This window comes from Eptatretus burgeri, chromosome 6 (genome assembly GCF_056783735.1).
Source record: "Eptatretus burgeri isolate ZD-2024b chromosome 6, Ebu_testis_v1, whole genome shotgun sequence".
Classification (NCBI taxonomy): Eukaryota; Metazoa; Chordata; class Myxini; order Myxiniformes; family Myxinidae; genus Eptatretus; species Eptatretus burgeri.
The window spans coordinates 5,231,774-5,253,418 of NC_140966.1; the positions used below are offsets into that span (position 1 = coordinate 5,231,774).

General features: G+C 47.4%; 1 protein-coding gene across 3 annotated transcripts in view; it reads right to left on the minus strand.

The window, feature by feature from the left end:
- SMIM44 (small integral membrane protein 44) overlaps positions 1–21,645 on the minus strand; it is a 70,053-nt gene that overhangs the window by 33,283 nt on the left and 15,125 nt on the right. The gene's annotated exons all lie outside the window — the stretch shown is intronic.

Sequence of the window (21,645 nt, forward strand, 5' to 3'; positions counted from 1 at the left end):
TCCAGGCTGGAGTTCCTCAAGGCAGCGTTCTGGGCCCTGTTCTTTTTCTGGTTTAAAGAGGTGATCTCTACGACCCTCTGGGAAATTTTCTTTATCTCTTTGCCGACGACTCCACCCTCTGCCATACTAATCTGTCATCCGTCAGAACCAGCAAGTAGCAGCTTCTCCATTCTCTGCAGATCTGGGTAAAATCACAAAGTGGTCCAACACGTGGAACATGTCTTTCAAAGCGGACAAATCTCACACTCTCACTATGTCTCTCGAAAAGGACCGTTTGGAACCTCCCCCCCCCCTCCACTTTCTCAACAATCCTCTGGAAGAAGTCCTTTCTTTCAAGCTTCTGGGTCTCACTATCTGCCATGATCTTTCCAGGGAAAGCCACATTTCCAACCTGGCCTCCAAAGCCAGTCGCCGACTGGGAATCCTCCATTGTGCAAAGTCCTTTCTTCGCCCACCTGAGCTCCTGACCACATACAAAGCTTTCGTCCGCAGCCTGATGGAGAACTGCTCTCCCCTCTGGGCTGGTGCTCCTGCCTCTCACCTTTCTTGGCTTCGCGCTGTGGAAACCAAGGCATTTCAGATCATTGGTATCTCCCACGATGGGGCTGAGTCTTTGGGCCTCTTACTCTCTCACTGCAGGCAGGTCGGTGGTCTTTCTGTATTCTACCGTCCCCTCTCCGGTCTCGCCCCCCCCCCCCCCCGTACTCTGTTTGCAATTTGTTCCCACCAAATTTCCACAGGGCGCTCAAGGTCTGCCAACAACCCACTTCTGGTAAAACTACCAAAATCACGAATCACTGCTCATCTTCATTCTTTCATTCCCCTTTTCCCCCACCTTTGGAATAAACTCCCTCACTCTGTTCAATCCCATTCTTCCCTCCAGGCCTTCAAAACAGCTGTTCACCACCACCTCTTGTAGTCGCCCATCCAGATCCTCGATCTTTTCTACCCCCGTTAATCCACTCCAAACCCACCTCCTTCAAATTCCCTGCTTTCCTTCCTGAAAGTCCCTGTAATGTCCATCTTGTGTACCCCATATTCCCCACCCCATCCCTCTCCCTTCCACAGATCTCCTAATATCGCTGTTCCCCAATGTTTTGTCATTCCCACTCCCGCCCCTCTTGTCTCATGCCCGCCTTGATGTGCGTTGTGTGTTCGCTCTCATACAAGCCTCGACAAGGTAACAATAGTCCGGGAGCCAACCGATCAAAATTAAAAAAAAATTGCCCGGTCTGCTATAAAATTTTTGTGTTGATTTTCATAAAGAGACACCCTTTGAGTATATGAAAACCAATGTTGGCAATGGTGAAACTCTTGCGCAACAACACAGTCAACACTTTTGCGAGCCCCCTCTGATAACAAAATGTTGGCAAAAGCGAAGATGTAGGATGGGGGTAGGGGTAATTCATATTGTCCTAAAATCATAACCACTAAACCTATATACACAAATGACCCCTCATATTAAAGAGTTCATTTCCTATATCACAATTGGTGTAGATTTAACCTACCTTCAATTGACAAGGTTATATGTCAAACAACAAAAGATTTATGTAACTCAGAAATGCTTGACTATCAATGGGGTCAGGAACAAGAACATACTTTTACATGCCATGGTTTTAAGGAAGATAAAATTAGAAATGGATTAACACAATATTGTGACATGAAACATCCTCTTCAGAGGAAGAGTCACTCTCTGAAACAACTCCACCACATGAACCTCTCTGACCAAGGCATATGCATGTCACTCAGCAAGGCACAGCAGCCTTTTTGCATGAACATCGTTTCAGACATTTGGATAATTTGCACATGCAAGACACCGTTTTGTCTATGTTTGGCTTGGCTGGCTTAGACATGAGAATTGGGACCAGTTTTCCATTGATAAGGGTTCTGCCAAATGTTGTGGCTGGGGGAAGTGCTCGGTCACTGAGATGTGCACGTCTATACAAAAGCAATTGATACAATGCTCTTAAAACAAGGAAGTAAAACGCATCTTCTGTTGCTGGCAGTGACCTAAGGTCTAATTTTGAAGAGACAAACATATGCTGCCTGAGGGTATCCAAACAGCTGAACCCTTTTTGGCCATGCAGAGCAGTCCAGTATACTCTGGCCTCATCAATGACACATTCTGTTGCTGCCATTTCACTATCTCTTCCAAAATCAACAAGGTGGGGAAGGTTTCCTATCAGTCCCAGAGAAACCTGTGCCGCTCTTCTTTTCACAGGAACACAGGCATCATCCCAACTGACTGGAAGAGGGGCCTTGTTGTCCCTCTCTGGAAAGGGAAGGGTGATCGCCAAGACTGCAAAAACTACCGAGGGGTGACGCTGCTCTCAGTGCCGGGCAAGGTCTTTGCTCGGATAATTCTCGATAGGGTTCGCCACCATCTGCTTGAGCACCAGCGTCCAGAGCAGTCAGGCTTTACACCAAAGAGGTCAACGATTGACCGTATCCTTGCACTTCGTGTCCTCACCGAACACAGACGAGAGTTTCGGCAGGGGCTGCTTGCAGCCTATGTTGATCTCTGTAAAGCGTTTGATTCAGTGAATCGGGATGTCCTCTGGAGGATTCTTGGTCTTCGTGGGGTGCCACCGAAACTGATCGATCTGATGTCTTTTTTTTTTTTTTTTTTTTTTTTTTTTTTTTTGTATACCTTGGTCGAGGCTCGTATGAGAGCTAACACACAACTCACAGCAAGGAGGCATGAGACAAGAGGGGCGGGAGTGGAAGGGACAAAACATTGGGGAACAGACACAGGTGAACTGTGGAAGGGAGAGGGATGGGGATGGGACGGGGAACATGGCGAGGGGAAGATGGACATTAAAGGGACTTTCAGGAAGGAAAGCAGGAGAATTGAAGGAAGTGGGCTTGGGTGGATTATCGGGGGTAGAAAAGATCGAGGATTTGGATGGGGGAAGATAAGAGGTGGTGGTGAACAGCTGTTTTGAAAGCCTGAAGGGAAGAATGGGAAAGAATAGAGTGAGGAAGTTTATTCCAAAGGCGGGAAAAAAGAGGAATGAAAGAGTGAAGATGAGCAGTGATTCGTGATTTTGGTAGTTTTACCAGAAGGGGGTTGTTGGCGGACCTTGAGCGCCCTGTGGAAATGTGGTGGGGACAAATCGCAGAGAGAGCAGGGGGGGCAGGGCTGGAGAGGAGTCGGTAGAAGACAGAAAGACCACCGACCAACCTGCGGTGATTGAGTGAGAGGCCCAAAGACTCAGCTTCATTGCGGGAGATGCCAATGATCTTAAAAGCCCTGGTTTCGACAGCGTGAAGTCGAGAAAGGTGGGAGGCAGGAGCACCAGCCCAGAGGGGAGAGCAGTACTCCATCAGGCTACGGACAAAAGCTTTGTAAGTGGTCAGGAGCTCAAGAGGGCCGAGGAAGGACTTTGCACGACGGAGGATTCCCATTCGGCGACTGGCTTTTGAGGCGAGGTTGGAAATGTGACTTTCCCAGGAAAGGTCATGGCAGATAGTGAGACCCAGAAGCTTGAAAGAAAAGACTTCTTCCAGAGGATTGTTGAGAAAGTGGATGGGGGTTTTGTAAACGGTCCTTTCGAAGAGACATAGTGAGAGTGTGAGATTTGTCTGGATTGAAAGACATGTTCCACGTGTTGGACCAGTTTGTGATTTTATCCAGATCTGCAGTGAGCGAAGAAGCTGCTGCTTGCCGGTCTGAGGGATGACAGATGGTACGGCAGAGGGTGGAGTCGTCGGCAAAGAGAAATAGAGGATTTTCCAGAGAGTCCGAGAGATCATTGATGAAAACCAGAAAAAGAACAGGGCCCAGAACGCTACCTTGAGGAACTCCAGCCTGCACAGGAAGAGGGGATGAAAGAACTCCATTTAGGGCCACACGTTGACTGCGACAGGAGAGGAAGTCTGCGAGCCATGAGTGGAGATGGCCTTGAATACCATGGGCAGAGAGTTTGGTGAGTAGGGCAGGGTGCCAGACTGTGTCAAAAGCATGTGATATGTCCAGGGATACGGCTCGGATTTCCTGTCTGGCATTGAGGACCTCCATCCATTGATGGGAGAGCAGTAGCAGCATATCTAGGGTAGAGTGACCTGGTCTGAAACCAAATTGATGATTGGAAATCAAGCCATTGGAGAAGAGGAAGGATTTCATGTCTGAAGCGATGATGGATTCCATAACCTTGCTGATGATTGGGAGAAGGCTGATTGGTCTATAGTTACAGGGATCTGTTTTTGCACCTTTTTATGCAGGGCAGTGATGTTAGCAGATTTCCAAGCAGATGGCAGATGACCTTGGGAAAATGAGAGGGTGAATAGAACAGAGAGAGGGTGAGCAAGAGCAGAAGAGCAGGCTTTGAGGACGCGTGGGCTGATGCCGTCTGGACCGGTTGCAGAATCTGACTCGAGGTTTGAAAGCAAGCTCTCCACCTTGTCAGGAGAAAAGGATACAGAGTCCAGGGACAGTTGGGTGCGACTGGGTAAAGTGGGTAGAGATAGTGATGGGTTTGGGACACAAGATTTAGCTGCAAACACCGAGTTTAGACATTCAGCTTTATCACGTGTGGAATCAGCAGTGCGGCCATTTGAGGTAAGGGAGGGGATGGAGGGGGAACATACACCAGAAACAGATTTGATTAAACGCCACCAGGATTTTGAGGAGGGAGAGAGGTTTGAGAGTTCAGACTTGAGATGAGAAAGATGTTGTTTTCTGGCTCTCCTGAGGGTAGATACACACTTGTTCCGAGCTTTGTGGAAAGAACTGAGATTGCCCTCAGTTGGGTTTGCTTTCCATGAGGCAAAGGCAAGTTGTTTCAGGACAACTGCCTCGCCACAAGCTTCAGTAAACCAAGGGCGGGAGGAAGGGTAAGACAACTGAACACGAGAGGGGATAAATCTGTGCATGAGGGAGAGCAAGTTTCTTTGAAAGAATTCCCAGGATGAGTTGATGTTTGAGAAAGTAGTGATAGGAGACCAGTCTGTAAGTTTGATGGCTGCTCGGAGACCCTGCCAGTCGGCTTGAGTGAAATGCCAGACTCGACGGCGGTGAGGTGGTTCTCTGATAACAGCCAGAGAGATGTCCACTTTGACAAGGACGTGGTCAGAAGAACCAATTGGAGCAAAGGAAGAGCAGCAGATATTGTCAGGGAAATTTGTCAAAATCAGATCCAGAAGAGATGGAGCACCATTGGTTGAGATCCGGGTCGGGAAGTTGACCGATTGAGTCAGTCCCAATGAGTCACAGAAAGCTTTTGCTGATGTCCCATGGCAGGTGAGAGAGGTACCCACACCTAGCCAACTGGCGTGATGACAATTGAAGTCGCCACATAAGAGGAAGAGAGAGTTTGGATGAGAAGATAGAAGATGGTCCATGTTTTCGGAGAGTGAGGTGTAGATGGAGTCATCACTGTTCGGTGGACGGTACAGTACACATATAAACATGAGGTGGGAGTGGAGGGGAAGCCGAAGCCAGAGGTATTCCTGGGGGTGTGGGGGAGTGAGAGCAGTGCAGGGAGAGTGAGGAATAGAGTCTTTGATGAAGAGAGCAACACCTCCACCAGGACGAGGCTCAGGTCTGTCATACCGTAAGAGGGAGTAACCAGGGAGAGATACTTGGGAGTCAGACACGTCTTGGGAGAGGAAAGTTTCTGTTAGGCAGATAATGTCTGGTTTGTCAGAGGCAACCTGCATGGAAAGATCTGAAAGGTTTGAGCGAAGGCCCCGGATATTTGAGGTCCACACTTTTAATGAAGAGGTAGGGGAGGAGGCTTTTGGTGCAGGAGGTGGAGGGGGCGGGGGAGGGTCGGACGAGGGACGAGGGGGGGAGGTAAGGAGGGTTGCTGAAGGAGTGTGGGGTATTGCATATTGCTGAAGGAGTGTGGGGCATAGTGTGGTGGTCTGAACTCTACTCTGGTACTGAGAGTGCTGTGAAGTGTGGTGGTACCATCTCTGACTTATTTCCAGTTGTTACTGGAGTTCGTCAGGGATGTGTACTTGCCCCCACACTTTTCAGCACTTGTATGGACTGGATTTTTGGGAGGATGTCGGAGAGATCAAGTTGCGGTGCATCGTTTGGCAATGTCAAGATCTCGGACCTTGATTTTGCAGATGATGCAGTCATCTTTGCGGAGACTTTAGACATCCTCTTGGGGTCCTCGAGGTGCTGAATGAGGAGTCGGAGCCGTTGGGATTACGGATTTCTTGGGTCAAAACAAAGATCCAGGCTTTCGGTGACATCTTGGATGCTGCTGTCCTGTCTGTGTCTGTTTGTGGTGAGGATGTTGAGGTCGTGGAGAGATTCACTTACCTTGGCAGTGATATTCATGTCTCCGCAGGTTGTGAGCCGGAGGTCAATAGACGTCTGGGTCGGGCCTGGGGGAGTCATGGATTCACTGGATCATGGGGTGTGGCGCTGCCGGTACCTGTGCGGGGAGGACGAAAGTCTGAGTCTTCAGGTCCTTGGTACTTCCAGTCTTGCTCTATGGGTGCGAGACTTGGACTTTGACCAAGGATCTGAGATGGAGACTTAATTCCTTTGGTACCAGGTCTCTTCGGAGAATCCTTGGCTATCGCTGGTCGGATTTTGTGTCCAACGAGCGGTTGCTGAGAGAGACTCGGATGAGATTTGTTACCTGCATAGTCCGTGAGCGTCAGCTGCGGCTGTATGGAAATGTGGCTAGTTTTCCTGGACGCTGATCCTGCTCACCAGATTCTCTCAGCGAGGGAGTCTCATGAGTGGAGGAGGCCAGTGGGCCGACCACGTGCCTCATGGTTGCAGCAGGTTGACCATCATCTCAAGGAGATGGGGATGGGCCTGGCATCTGCCTGGGGGATGGCCAGACGGAGGCCCCTGGAGTACCGGCGGAAAGTGGACGCAGCGACGCGCTGTTCTGGCACATGCTCCCATACCTGACCTGACCTCTTCTTTTCCCCTTCTGAATGGGTAGCTCACTGTGTCACATCCACACAACACATATGTGCACAGAAGTGTAGCTGCGACATCAAGAGGATTTTCTGGTACTTCTTGCTCAACACTTCTACCAGCTCATGAATAGGTAGGTATTGATTCTGCCGTTGTATCCAGAGTTCTTGTAATGTGTTCAAGCAGCAGAAGTGATATATACACAGCATAATTATGTCTGTATCTGTTGCATGCACAACAGCTCGATGGTGATCAAGATATTCCACACAATACGCAAGATGAGCAATAATCCTTGTGTCTGCCTCTTCATGTTCTTCACAAGGTAAGTCCAGAACTGAACTTGATGCTGATGTGATGGAAAGAGTGTGACCTTTGTTTTCCATCATACCACCAAGAATGATGGTCACTCCATCCGGAATAGCTTCAGGACTCTCACAAAGGGAAGTGCCAATGAAGTTCTGAAGATTTCCTTTATTTCTTGGATTCTTCATGAATAAATTCCAGTCCGGAATTTCTAGACTCTTGGATGGTGAGAATTGTCTTGCCTGGTCTGTCTGGTTTCTCCTCTGCTGCTCATCACCCTTCAAAGTATGGCTATCATCAAAATCATACTGATCACCAATGATGTTGACACAGTTGCACATTTCAGGTTTCAACTGCAGGATACACCTGCTTGCGAAGATACAGCTGGGGAAGTTCACCAAATGTTTTCGCACCCATTTTTTGGTATTTATTTACAAATGCCATTGTGTCTACCAGATAAACTGTGTATAGGTCACTCTGTGGTAATGATGGCAGCTGTAAAACAACATCCTGCTCAGCTTCAGCAATTAGCACTGCCACGAAATCAGACTCGTTGCCTTTGCGCATTACAACCCCCTGTGCTAAGCGTGGATCAACCTCAAATAGGGATGATGGATAGTCTGTCCACTCATGGGAAAATGCAATCTGTCTTGTGACTGGGTCGGCATCTCGATAGAAACACAACACACGTGTAGTTGCAGTCTCATCTTGATAGATCCTGATTAAACTCTGTTTCCTTGATGGTTTTGATTTCTTCTGTGAGGAGAAAGTTACCAGCTTCAGTGGTTCAATCTTAATAGAGACCACCTCTTCTGCTTTCATAATGGCTTCCATGCCCTTAGCTTGGAGCATGGACCAAGTCTTTGAAGCATCCTTCTCACTAGTTGCTCTATTGAGCAGATCCACTTGGTTGTTACACTGGAATGGGTTTATCATCTGCTGGCATATCACTTTCTTGATCTCCTCAACATGCATATGTTCTTCTGTTGCCTGCTTATGTGTTTCTCCATGATGAGTAGATTCCTGTTGGCCTAGATTAGCCATAGACTTTATGTTCTCTGATACAGCTGTGAGAAATGGTGCTGTCTTCACATATTTATCTCGAGCAGCTGGTGCCTGAGATATGCGTTTGAACAGAGATGTCTTCCCTTCATTGTTGTATGTCTGCTCCAGGGCCATGTCACTCCAAACACCATTGAATTTTCCTTTGGAAGAGTGAACTGTGAAGTACCCAACCTGGATCCAGCAAACCTTAACCGAACTGTGTTCAATAGAGTAAGAGGATTTTGTGGGTAGGGGTAACTTTGGTTGACAAAAATGTTAATTTTCTCTTTAAAAATTGATAGAACTCACTCAAATTTGCTGTTTTAATTAGCCATGGATACCATGTTCATATCACATTAAGAGAAATTAGTATTCTAATGCAGCATCTGCCTATGATGAGAAAAGTTCTAAAGGCCATCTTCAAAAAACGTTATTTTTAAGGCATTTTTCACAAAATTATGTACTTTTACGAGGTTTACTTTCACAAAGGCAAATTTTTTTTGTCATTTTACAATGCACTGATTGAATTCTTACATTTAGTTCACATTTATTTTTCATGAATGTGATTTTTTAATTTTTTTAGAAATTTTATTGACAATTGCTGTTTTATCAAATTTTTCAAATCTTCCTCAAACAAAAACGGCCGCCAAAATTTTTCGCAAGAGCTTATGAATTGCCAACATTGGTTTTCATGAACTGCAAACATATATCTAAACATCCTGGGGGTGTAAAATTTTATAGCAGAGGCTGTAAGGTCCAACCCTAAAACAGCCTCGTACACAGGTTGGCTCCCGGACTACAACAACGACAAAAAAAGTCGTACCATTATGGAACCATCAGAACCTTTTACTGTTGGAACCAGGTACTCGGGACTGCAGAGTTTCTCATCACACATGCACACGTCCATTTGTCGAGAACGTGGGGAATGACCCCTCATCAGACCAGATCACATTCCTCCACTGCTTGGCAGTCCATTGCCTATGCCCCTTGCTGAACAGGACTGCCAAGTATTATGAGCGGATTGTGCACAGCAACCTGGCTAATGCTATCGCACCCTATGAAGTTCCCTTCTGACTGATGTTGCCATTTGATGATGATGATGATGTCTTTTCTTCTTTTTCCCAGGCTGACATCACTTTTGAGACCGTTCCTCATAGCACCTGCAAAAAGACGCACCAGCAGTTACATCCCGTTCAGAGTCACCGAGGTCTCCTCTTGTGGCCGTGGTGGTTCTCATTACAGGACTTGCAATGTAGCCGGCTTATTGATACACGACGACTACGACAGGACTGCTGGGAAGAGATTTGCAAATTTCACTCGGCGGTCACGGACATATTGGTTGCACGGCCTGTGTACCCTCATGTTTTCATTTTCCCTGTCGATGACATGCATATGTACACGAATATGTACAACAAAAGTCATTGCAAATCAATCATGAGAAATAGCATGAAAGTAAAAACGTTTACACAACAGAGGATAAGGAGCTAATATAGGAGGCCAACTAGGCATGAAACTGCTCGTTTTCACTACGGACAATTTGTTTTGGGCATCAATTCTGTTGCAAGCAGGCCATGCCATAAACTGAACATGGGATGGAAATAGAGGCGAATACGTAGCAAGCGCACGTACGTGTTGCTCGAATGAATAAAATGTCATGCGTGTACAATTCAGATTGATACCCAGCCAAAAATAAGAGCGGATGCTGTTGTACTTCGTGTTTGTGGTGCACGCCATGCGGAAGGCTCTGGATGGAGAGGTTGCAGAGATGTGTGTATCACGAAACAAAATCGCTACAGATTGCGTGAACGAAAAGCAAACTGCATTCGAATAGCTCTCCTTGAACTTCGAGATAATATAAAAATAAATAAATAAAATACTAAACATCTGTTTGTTGCAACAGCATCCTGGAAAAGAATATAAATGTTTCTGATTCCGAAGGATTTTGTCTGAGGTGTGGCTAATTACCTGTGGGGTACCTTATACAACCCCAACAGAACAACAAAAGTCATAACTGCTTATTGCATTGTTTCTGCTTCCCAGAAATGTAATTCAAATAGCTTTTAACCATGAGTCTTGCTCCTGTAAATAAAAATAAATAAATGAAATAAAAACATGAACTAAGTTAAAAAAAAACTAAAAAAAACTAAAAAAAAAAAACTCTAAAAGTTTTAAAATAAACAAGTCTGAAGACGACGATGGTGCATTTTTGTAGATGTATTTGTGTATTTTTGTAGGTGTATTTTGTAGATGTATTTTTGTAGGTGTATTTGTAGATTGTTTCAGAAGTCAAGGATGAGACAATGTGATAATTTTTGACCAAGTTATAAAAATGATCAACATGATGCGGTACGAGTGACGGGTTATTAGCCGCAAAATGTCAAACCCGGTTTCGTTCAACAACTTTAAAAATTTGACCTTTGCATAACCTTGAAAGGTCACAAAACAATGTTGTGGACATTAAAATAAGGAAACGGGATACGTGCTTTCGCTTATTGGAGTTAGTTCGTCGAAGAAGGTCGAAAACCCGGTTTGATTCCCACAACTTTGAAAATTTGACCTTTGTGACCTTTAAAGGTCCTGTTTAAAGCCATGTGTCATCACCCGAATCGGCCACTCTGATTGGACCCGGACCACTGCATGGCCCAGCCATGATGGCCCGAAACAGCTCCACTCCACTTCCGGAAAGATAACCCCAAGCTGAAGAATTGTGTCGCTCCGAGCCCCAAGATACGAATCGCCCCGCACCGATCTCCGCGACATGAATTGCTTTGCACCGATCTTCTGGACCGTGCCCCGGTGACTGGCAGAGGGTCGTGTCGGCCCCGCATGCCCACCCCGGGCACCCCCGAATGGCGCTGATCAATGCCTGCTCCACGATGCGCCACGCGGCTCGAGCAATCCAAACTGCCCAGCACGCCTCTGCCTGATCGCGGCTCGAGTCCCTTTATCGAGAGAGTAGCGACAACTAACGATTTGACGCCATTTTGAGTCCATTCAGTGCGGTGCGCGTGGGGAGCTACCGCATGGCGCCAGTGCGTTGAACCGTGTATTCCATGATGTTCTCCATGTATGACAGATGGGAATGGTCTTTTCCATGTTGATAATGGACAAATTATGTAAAGATGACAAAATAGAAGATTTATGACAACTAAGAGCCATATATGATAAAGAAGAAATTCACACAGCTGGTTGTGATTTAACACTCACAGACATTTAGAACCATGACAAAGAAGGAATGAACTAGACAAGTCCACGTGCTGCTTATTTCAGCCTCATTTTCATTTCAGGGAGGCGAGAGCGAGACTCGAACTCTCACCTCCCTGTTTATACATGTACATTACAATACAATGTTAACAGTTATCTTTGTATTTCTGCAGTTGTTTGACCTTGTTTATCATGTGTGGGTACATATTTGTGTTTGTTTAATTTTCATATTTAAATTATTAATCTAAACTTTGCTGCATGTTGCCGATCACATATTCATCCCACCAAAAATACATTAGCCCACCCCATATCTCTCTCTCTCTCTCCCTCTGTCTCTCTCATTCTCCCTCTGTCTCTCTCTCTCTCCCTCTGTCTCTCTCTCTCTCCCTCTGTCTCTCTCTCTCTCTCTCCCTCTCTCTCCCTCTGTCCCTCTCTCTCTCCCTCTATCTCTATCTCTCTCTCTCTCTCTCTCTCTCTCTCTCTCTCTCTCTCTCTCTCTCTCTCTCTCTCTCTCTCTCTCTCTCTCTCTCTCTCTCTCTCTCTCTCTCTCTCTCTCTCTCTCCCTCTGTCCCTCTCTCTCTCTCTCTGTCTCTCTCTCTCTCCCTCTCTCTCTCTCTCTCTCTCTGTCTCTCTCCCTCTGTCTCTCTCTCTCCCTCTGTCTCTCTCTCTCTCTGTCTCTCTCTCTCCCTCTGTCTCTCTCTCTCTCTGTCTCTCTCTCTCTCTCTCTCTCTCTCTCTCTCTCTCTCTCTCTCTCTCTCTCTCTCTCTCTCTCTCTCTCTCTCTCTCTCTCTCTCTCTCTCTCTCTCTCTCTCTCTCTCTCTCTCTCTCTCTCTCTCTCTCTCTCTCTCTCTCTCTCACACACACACACCACACACACACACCACACACACACACCACACACACCACACACACACGTACTAATTCATCCACATACAAATTATAAATTGAAAGTCACACACACAAACACAAGTTAATGTCCTCACACATTCAAATCAACAGAGACAAATACATACATTCAATGCATGCCCCCCATCCCCTCATGCCCCCCCCTCCCCTCATGCCCCCCCCCGAAGATAAAAGCCAGTCCCGACCATGCTACACTCAGAAGTTAGATGGGCTCCCTTCTATGCTTCTATGGGGTGTCGACCTGTTTGGTATCCTCAGATCTGGCAGTCTACACCCACACCAATAGATTTTAAATCTTTGGTATAACCTACTCTGAAAAGCTAGGGTTGGGGTTTAGGGTTAGGGTTAGATTTAGGGTTAGGGTTACAGTTCGGGTCAGAATTAGGGTTGCTGTTGACCCTAACCCTGCCTTTGAAGAGTGGGCCGTGTTAGTCCGTGGGCCGAGTTAGCCCGGATCCGTTCTCCGTTCATTCGTCTTTGTTTTGACTTTGACTTTGACTATGAGTCTGACTTTGGAGACATGATCTAGACCCTATATTAATTGATCTCGCTCGAAAACTTCAACTCAAACTTAATTTTAAATAAAGATGCCTTCCCCTTCAAGTACTAATTAATCCACGAGCAATGGATAACAAGCCTGGAAAGCCAAAGCAAAGGCCAGTCTCACTCGCAGCACACAAGTATACACATATGGGACCATGACCACCATCACACTGACCTGGCAGAGAACTGACCAAGAAGTTGTTTTCCATCCAACACGATTGACTCTGTTCTCCCAGATTTTCCGTCTTTTAGCATCTGATGGAAATCTATACATATTGAATCCCTTCTCCGTTCTATCTGTGCACCCAAAGGCGCAACAACCTGCCATTTTGTCGTAAAATCGATGTAAAACACGAATGAGAACGCTGCGTACAGCGGGGACGTTAAAACGCTGACCGATATGCGTCCGATCCTGTCCGCGATGGACTCAAAATGGCTCCACGCAATCACGTTACTAGATTTTTCCGGACCCTCTATGTCGCTACTCTCTCTATAAAGGGACTCTAATCGCGGCTTCGCCGGGCGGAGAGGCGAGGAGACGTCCGCCATCCGTGGGGAACACCCGTGGCCACCAGCGAGGACAGACGGTAAGGTGTTAGGGTCAACCCATGCACAGACCAGAACAAGACGTGTGCCATTCGTGCGTTGCTCTGTGCGATGATAAGGTATCAGGGCTGCGAGCGGGTTTGCCTGCCATCGAGCACGTTCCGTACAGCACGTGCGGCATGTTCTATTATCGGCCTCTGACGATGTGGTTATTGGCCATGGAACACGTGGCCACGTGCGTCGTGCGCGTTCACCCATATCTGCTGTCGTGTGCGCAGGGCCAACCCCGATCTGTGTGAGGAATTGAGGGGAACTATCGAATATAATAATTAGATGGAGGTTTGGAATGAAAAATAACATAGGTTTCAGTATCAGATGGAGAAATGGAGAAATGGAGGGAAAAGAGGATGCCGATATAATTAAATCCAGAAATGGGTTGAAAAGAACGCGCCGTCCGTGTCTTGCGCACTTGTGTCCTGTACAACGTGGTGTTGTTGTTGTTGTTGTTTTCCTATTATCGGCCTCTGACGATCTAGTTACTAGCACTAAGCTGCCAGCCACGCTCTCTCCGATATTGGGTCATTTTCTTCTGTGTTGTGAAAAACATCCGTGCAGCCTCTTTATGAGATATTCGTTCGTACGCCTTTTCAATGCAACCGGCAATCTCATCCCAGATCATTGGAAATGTCAGACGATCATCTCGAGCTTGCGGCAGAGGTTCCTTCGAGGTTATCGCTGTATCCCCAGAGCTGCGCTGTCGATGCTCGTGTGGTGTTGTCGCAGCTTCCCTATTCCTCTCCCCGAGCCGCGGCACGTGCCGTGCATGGGTTGGCCTCCGCGAGGACCCACATTTGGATTGACCTCAGGAATAAACAGAAAAGAAGAGTACAAGTGAAGTTAGAGTAGTGTAAACAGACCGAGCTATGAGATCCACACAACGCACTGTCCCGTTGTCCCGCTAGACAATAGGAAAGGGACTATCTGAATGTATATTAATGGAATAACTATGGACCGCGTGGGTCTTCGTTGCGTGGGTCTTCAATCTCCTAAATCCTCGGTTGTAAGAAGTTGTTGAAAGCGGCAGTGCTCAGTGGGGGTCGTGCACTTCAAGAGCGTGGCCTTCAAAATCGTGTGTGGGTTGTTCGTCGGAGGTTCCAGTAAAATATCTCTCACCTCCATCACATATTCTGGTGACAAGGAGCCAACAATGTATTTGAACCACATCAACTCGGTAGTAATGTTCCCGGTGTCGAATTGGGCTTGGACTTGCATTAACCACAGCTGTGGGCAGCAGCTTTATCAAAACCTTTGCCACCGCGATGAAGATGGTTGGGGGTATGAGAAAGGCACAACTGGCTGGCCACTGGTTTCCTGGTCGGTTGGGGGTATGAGATAGGCACAACTGGCTGGCGACTGGTTTCCTGGTCAGTTGGGGGTATGAGAAAGGCACAACTGGCTGGCGACTGGTTTCCTGGTCAGTTGGGGGTATGAGAAAGGCACAACTGGCTGGCGACTGGTTTCCTGGTCGGTTGGGGGTATGAGAAAGGCACAACTGACTGGCGACTGGTTTCCTGGTCGGTTGGGGGTATGAGAAAGGCACAACTGGCTGGCGACTGGTTTCCTGGTCGGTTGGGGGTATGAGAAAGGCACAACTGGCTGGCGACTGGTTTCCTGGTCGGTTGGGGGTATGAAAAAGGCACAACTGGCTGGCGACTGGTTCTCCTGGTCGGTTGGGGGTATGAGAAAGGCACAACTGGCTGGCGACTGGTTTCCTGGTCGGTTGGCGGTATGAGAAAGGCACAACTGGCTGGCGACTGGTTTCCTGGTCGGTTGGGGGTATGAGAAAGGCACAACTGGCTGGCGACTGGTTTCCTGGTCGGTTGGCGGTATGAGAAAGGCACAACTGGCTGGCCACTGGTTTCCTGGTCGGTTGGGGGTATGAGAAAGGCACAACTGGCTGGCCACTGGTTTCCTGGTCGGTTGGGGGTATGAGATAGGCACAACTGGCTGGCGACTGGTTTCCTGGTCGATTGGGGGTATGAGAAAGGCACAACTGGCTGGCGACTGGTTTCCTGGTCGGTTGGGGGTATGAGAAAGGCACAACTGGCTGGCGACTGGTTTCCTGGTCGGTTGGGGGTATGAGAAAGGCACAACTGGCTGGCGACTGGTTTCCTGGTCGGTTGGCGGTATGAGAAAGGCACAACTGGCTGGCGACTGGTTTCCTGGTCGGTTGGGGGTATGAGAAAGGCACAACTGGCTGGCCACTGGTTTCCTGGTCGGTTGGGGGTATGAGAAAGGCACAACTGGCTGGCGACTGGTTTCCTGGTCGATTGGGGGTATGAGAAAGGCACAACTGGCTGGCGACTGGTTTCCTGGTCGGTTGGGGGTATGAGAAAGGCACAACTGGCTGGCGACTGGTTTCCTGGTCCGTTGGGGGTATGAGAAAGGCACAACTGGCTGGCGACTGGTTTCCTGGTCAGTTGGGGGTATGAGAAAGGCACAACTGGCTGGCGACTGGTTTCCTGGTCGGTTGGGGGTATGAGAAAGGCACAACTGGCTGGCGACTGGTTTCCTGGTCGATTGGGGGTATGAGAAAGGCACAACTGGCTGGCGACTGGTTTCCTGGTCGATTGGGGGTATGAGAAAGGCACAACTGGCTGGCGACTGGTTTCCTGGTCGGTTGGGGGTATGAGAAAGGCACAACTGGCTGGCCACTGGTTTCCTGGTCGGTTGGGGGTATGAGAAAGGCACAACTGGCTGGCGACTGGTTTCCTGGTCGATTGGGGGTATGAGAAAGGCACAACTGGCTGGCGACTGGTTTCCTGGTCGGTTGGGGGTATGAGAAAGGCACAACTGGCTGGCGACTGGTTTCCTGGTCCGTTGGGGGTATGAGAAAGGCACAACTGGCTGGCGACTGGTTTCCTGGTCAGTTGGGGGTATGAGAAAGGCACAACTGGCTGGCGACTGGTTTCCTGGTCGGTTGGGGGTATGAGAAAGGCACAACTGGCTGGCGACTGGTTTCCTGGTCGATTGGGGGTATGAGAAAGGCACAACTGGCTGGCGACTGGTTTCCTGGTCGATTGGGGGTATGAGAAAGGCACAACTGGCTGGCGACTGGTTTCCTGGTCGGTTGGGGGTATGAGAAAGGCACAACTGGCTGGCCACTGGTTTCCTGGTCGGTTGGGGGTATGAGAAAGGCACAACTGGCTGGCGACTGGTTTCCTGGTCGATTGGGGGTATGAGAAAGGCACAACTGGCTGGCGACTGGTTTCCTGGTCGGTTGGGGGTATGAGAAAGGCACAACTGGCTGGCGACTGGTTTCCTGGTCCGTTGGGGGTATGAGAAAGGCACAACTGGCTGGCGACTGGTTTCCTGGTCAGTTGGGGGTATGAGAAAGGCACAACTGGCTGGCGACTGGTTTCCTGGTCGGTTGGGGGTATGAGAAAGGCACAACTGGCTGGCGACTGGTTTCCTGGTCGATTGGGGGTATGAGAAAGGCACAACTGGCTGGCGACTGGTTTCCTGGTCGATTGGGGGTATGAGAAAGGCACAACTGGCTGGCGACTGGTTTCCTGATCGGTTGGGGGTATGAGAAAGGCACAACTGGCTGGCGACTGGTTTCCTGGTCAGTTGGGGGTATGAGAAAGGCACAACTGGCTGGCGACTGGTTTCCTGGTCGATTGGGGGTATGAGAAAGGCACAACTGGCTGGCGACTGGTTTCCTGGTCAGTTGGGGGTATGAGAAAGGCACAACTGGCTGGCCACTGGTTTCCTGGTCGGTTGGGGGTATGAGAAAGGCACAACTGGCTGGCGACTGGTTTCCTGGTCGGTTGGGGGTATGAGAAAGGCACAACTGGCTGGCGACTGGTTTCATTCCTGGCGACTGGTTGCACGTTTGCATCTCCTCGTCTGTCCATTGGGATCACCAATTTAGCGTGGAAGAAAAGACGTCCGAGACATTCAGATTCGAGTCGATTCTTTGTGAAACCACAATGGTAAAAGCTCTCCATAAACCTTGCTGTGAAACTCCATTAAACCAAAGTGAAAGCGTATTCACATCTTACGAAACCAAAGGCAAGGCGATGCCGCGACAATATCAAAAAAGGCACCATCAATCATTCGTTCCAAAGAACACTGCAGAAGAGCATCTCCACACAAGCCTCCATCAGTGTCATTAACGTTTGGTACTGTACGATGTGTTAAAATGAACAAGTATTCCATAGACATGAAATCTTGTAGAAACAGCTTTTGGAGAGCAAATGAGTCCAGGTGTGCATTGTTAAAGTATGATAGCCAGGTCTTTGGAACGTGTTTGAAAGTTAATTATGGGTTTGACATCATTAGGCACATAATTTGAAAGAACAAGGGTGAAAAATCCCACTTTCAATCTGTCAAAAAGCTGGCACCCTGTATTTGAGTGCAAGTACATCCTGTGATTACAGTACATATAAAGGAAGCCTTTGAAAGTATTAGACAGCATCACATCAAGGCTTGTTATGCAACGTCAATAAAAAACCATGCGTCCCATGACTTCTTGGAGGTTGATGTGTTGTCATGCACACGGGTTGTCCGTGGACCTGGTATACGCTGGGTTTATCTGCCCCAGAATAGCTGAACAGTAAAAGACAAATATTCAAACTGAAGGCATGAACGATTGTCACCTGGTTCACACGTAAATCTAATTTAGAAAAAGAACATTCAGATGAAACACTTACCCTGAAAGCCATCAGGATCATCCCACAAGGATGACCAAATGAGATGGCGACGTCACGTACTTCTTTAACGATTCAATACGAATCACAAAGATGGCAATCATAAGCAATTTGGTGTCTGTCTGTCTTTTTGACCGCAATACATTCGGTTGTTACATATCGATTCTCAGCCAAGCTTGATGTATGTATGTATGATTACATTTGTAAACGGTTGCTACTGCTGTTTAACACGAAACTGAAAGGGAGGAAACTGAACATTCTTAAGGCATTGTACAGTTCGTTGGAACTGCTGTGAAAATGAAGGACAGGGCGGGCTCCCGAGGTAGGCTCCCTGTCATATTCCCAGTGTTGGTGGTCCTGGAGGGTGATGGAAATGGCCTGAGCGAGTTGAGATATCGAAACCAAATTAGACCCAACGTTCAAAACGACTGTTACCGATTTGGACAAATTTGCCTTTGAGCATGCTCATTCAAAGTCTCGTTCAAAGCATGTTCTTATTTTATTGAAAGATGCAGGATCGACTCGAGAACCAAAAGACAATAGAGTCCCTCAATTATAAAACAAAAGGGAGAATGATTAATAAACAAGGATGGGAAGGGATCACGGTGGCAGGGAAGACGCGTGCTTATCAGGAGACAGAAACGGGGTCGCCTAACGTAAAACTGTCTTACACACAACACACACACACATGAGAGGGTACAAAGAAGGGGGGGGGGCATGCTGTGTAAGGTAGCACAGTGGAAAGGGTGGGATCCATAGCTGGACTGTAGTAAGTTTAACATGATCCGTGTGTTTCGAGTTGGTTAGATTTCCATGCATCAGGGATCTGTCATAGTAAGTCATATTGTTACACGTGATGCTGAGGAGGCAGCATACGCAATTTATAGACCGAGTAGTCGGGGTAATATTGTATGCTGAAATCCCTTGTTTGTAGGTGGGGCCAGGTGAGGACTTCCGGTCACAAAAAGGGCAAATGGAAAAGTTTCAAATGCTTCAAAAAGGATAATCACGATCTGTCTGGCCAGTTTGGGCACACAATGGCAGCATCGTATGCTGGGGAGCTCCGGAAGAGGGGAAAGACCTTTTTTATTGGGGCCGCCCCATGGGCAGGATGGCACCTCCCACAAGAGTGGAAAGCAAATCACGGGGCCTCGGGCAGCAAAAGGCAGTCAGAGAGCTCCCGGCATCCAGAAAGAACGAGTGTGAAGAAGAAGTACCTTGAGAGAGGATGGAGGGCAGACCACGAAGACTCACGTAAGGAAGAAGTACCGTGGACAAAGGACAGGGCGACGAGGGCTGGTTCTGGGCACACGTCCTGAGTGAGCGGAACCTTTCAGACAAAGAAGATCACTCTCTGTTCTTTGGCTCTCTTTATCGCCGACTCTGTTTCTTCATTGCTCAGGGAGGACGGCTCTCTGAAACACGGATGCTGTTCCCGAGCTGCAACATCACCCTCCACGACACACATCACAAAGAGAAGTCTCGCCTACAAGTATATTGTTTGTAAAAGTGCGATCTGTGGCACCTAGTGTGGGTTTGGATTTCTTATCTATTTATATTTATCATTGTGTATAAGTTTGCGTGTTCCCATATCCCTACTCGTATCTCTTGATTCACTTGAACTGTTCCGAACTGCTCGTCCCGTACACCTTTTCCCCCATATTTATTATAAATATATCCTTTAAAAAGGGAAGAAACATGTTCCGTCCATCTCCCTCCTGTGCGTGTCGCAACTCCAAATTCAGTTCATTTGGGTGACCTTGGGGACGGGTACTTTTGCTTGTATAACGTAATATAATATCATATAATATGAGTCAACGTACAAGGAATTTCATTGCAGGAGGAGGCCATTGAGCCTGTAAACCATGTGCAATGGTTGCCAACCTATGGTTGTTTATCCAGGTTTTATCCTTTTGCAATGCTAAGTGTCAACCAAGGAAGTTGCATTCACCAATTTGAAGTCTTCGGTATGACTCGTCCAGGGTTTGAACCAACGACCTCCCATACTCGGAGTGGACACTGCCCATTACACCACGGAGTCTGGAAGGTTTCCTCCCAACCCCCTCCTCAATGCTCCGATCCATAAAACTCCGTGTATACATCATAAATAAGTGTCCCCTTGTGAAATTGATTGGTCTATAACTGTGCAAGGAGGTCCCATGAAATAATATGCATAATCAGCTTCCAATGAGCAAACAGAGTGGCTTGATGGATTCATAATATCAACACAGTACTTGGATTCAGAAAATTGTAAACATGGAGCTTGATGTGCCATCTCAGGTTCAGCGATCGCTTCCAGTACCTCTGAAAAATTGGTCAAAATTATTTGCGATTTTGGTTGATAAATGATTAATGGGTTTGCAGGTAATGACATCGCAATGTCCAGAACTGATGATGGACCACTTTGTCACGCGCCATCACGATCGATAAGAAGGTAATGGAAATATCAGGATTAGTTGGCAGAGAAAGGACTACGGCAGGGAGATATGGAGGGACGGTCACAGGTTATGGCATTATACGGACCACTCAATACCTGCTCCCCACAGGAGCGAGAGATATTGTTTTCAGAATTGGCCTCATTGACCCACCTGTAATACCAACCTCTCTCCTGTAGGGGTCAGTGGTTCAACCCTAACCCTAATCCTAACCCTAACCCTAACCCTAACCCTAACAGCTTGCACTACTTTAACGTGTGCAGGTGAAAAATCACAAGTCGTCTCCCCCACAATCACATGGGGAGGGGGGGGGGAGCAGTATTGTGGAACATCACCCAAAAGATTCAATGTGCAATGGTCACGTGATTTACAAAAGTTTACACAGACAACAGTCATGTACTGTGTATGATCGTTTCAGACTCAACCCCTCCTCCAAGAATGAGATGGTGAAAATCAGAGATGAAAGTAATGTCAATCATTCCAAATGAAGAAGAAAAAAAAAAAAAAAAAACATCAAAGGTTAATTTGTTTGAAAAGTCTTCAAATTGATTGCACCGGTTTACTGGAGAGAACTCAGCAAATTAAATACAAAACATTTTATCTCCGGTGTCGAAGCCTCATCAAGGAGCTATTGGAGGCATGACCTCTTTTTTTTAACCTCATTTCAAGGAACATTAGTCGACAATGGACAATTTAATGCAGTATGTGTTTTTTTTTTTTAAGTTTTTGTATTTTTTTGTTTTAAAACTCAGGGGAGGGGGCATGGGCTTGATTGGAAACCACACAACATCAACCACACAACCCCCCCTTGACGAGACCCCCACCAACAACACTCCGTACAAATGCACACAATCACCCATCAATGCTCGAACTACCGAAAAGTCCTGTCAACATCCCCATATCCCCTCTATCTCCATCACTTCCACGTACCTATCTAATTCCAATTTAAACCTATCTACTTTTTCTGCTGCCACGACATTCCATGCATGAACTACTCTCTAAGTGAAAGACCCCTACCTTGCTACCATCTTAACTCTCTTTACTCTCAGGCTATGGCCCC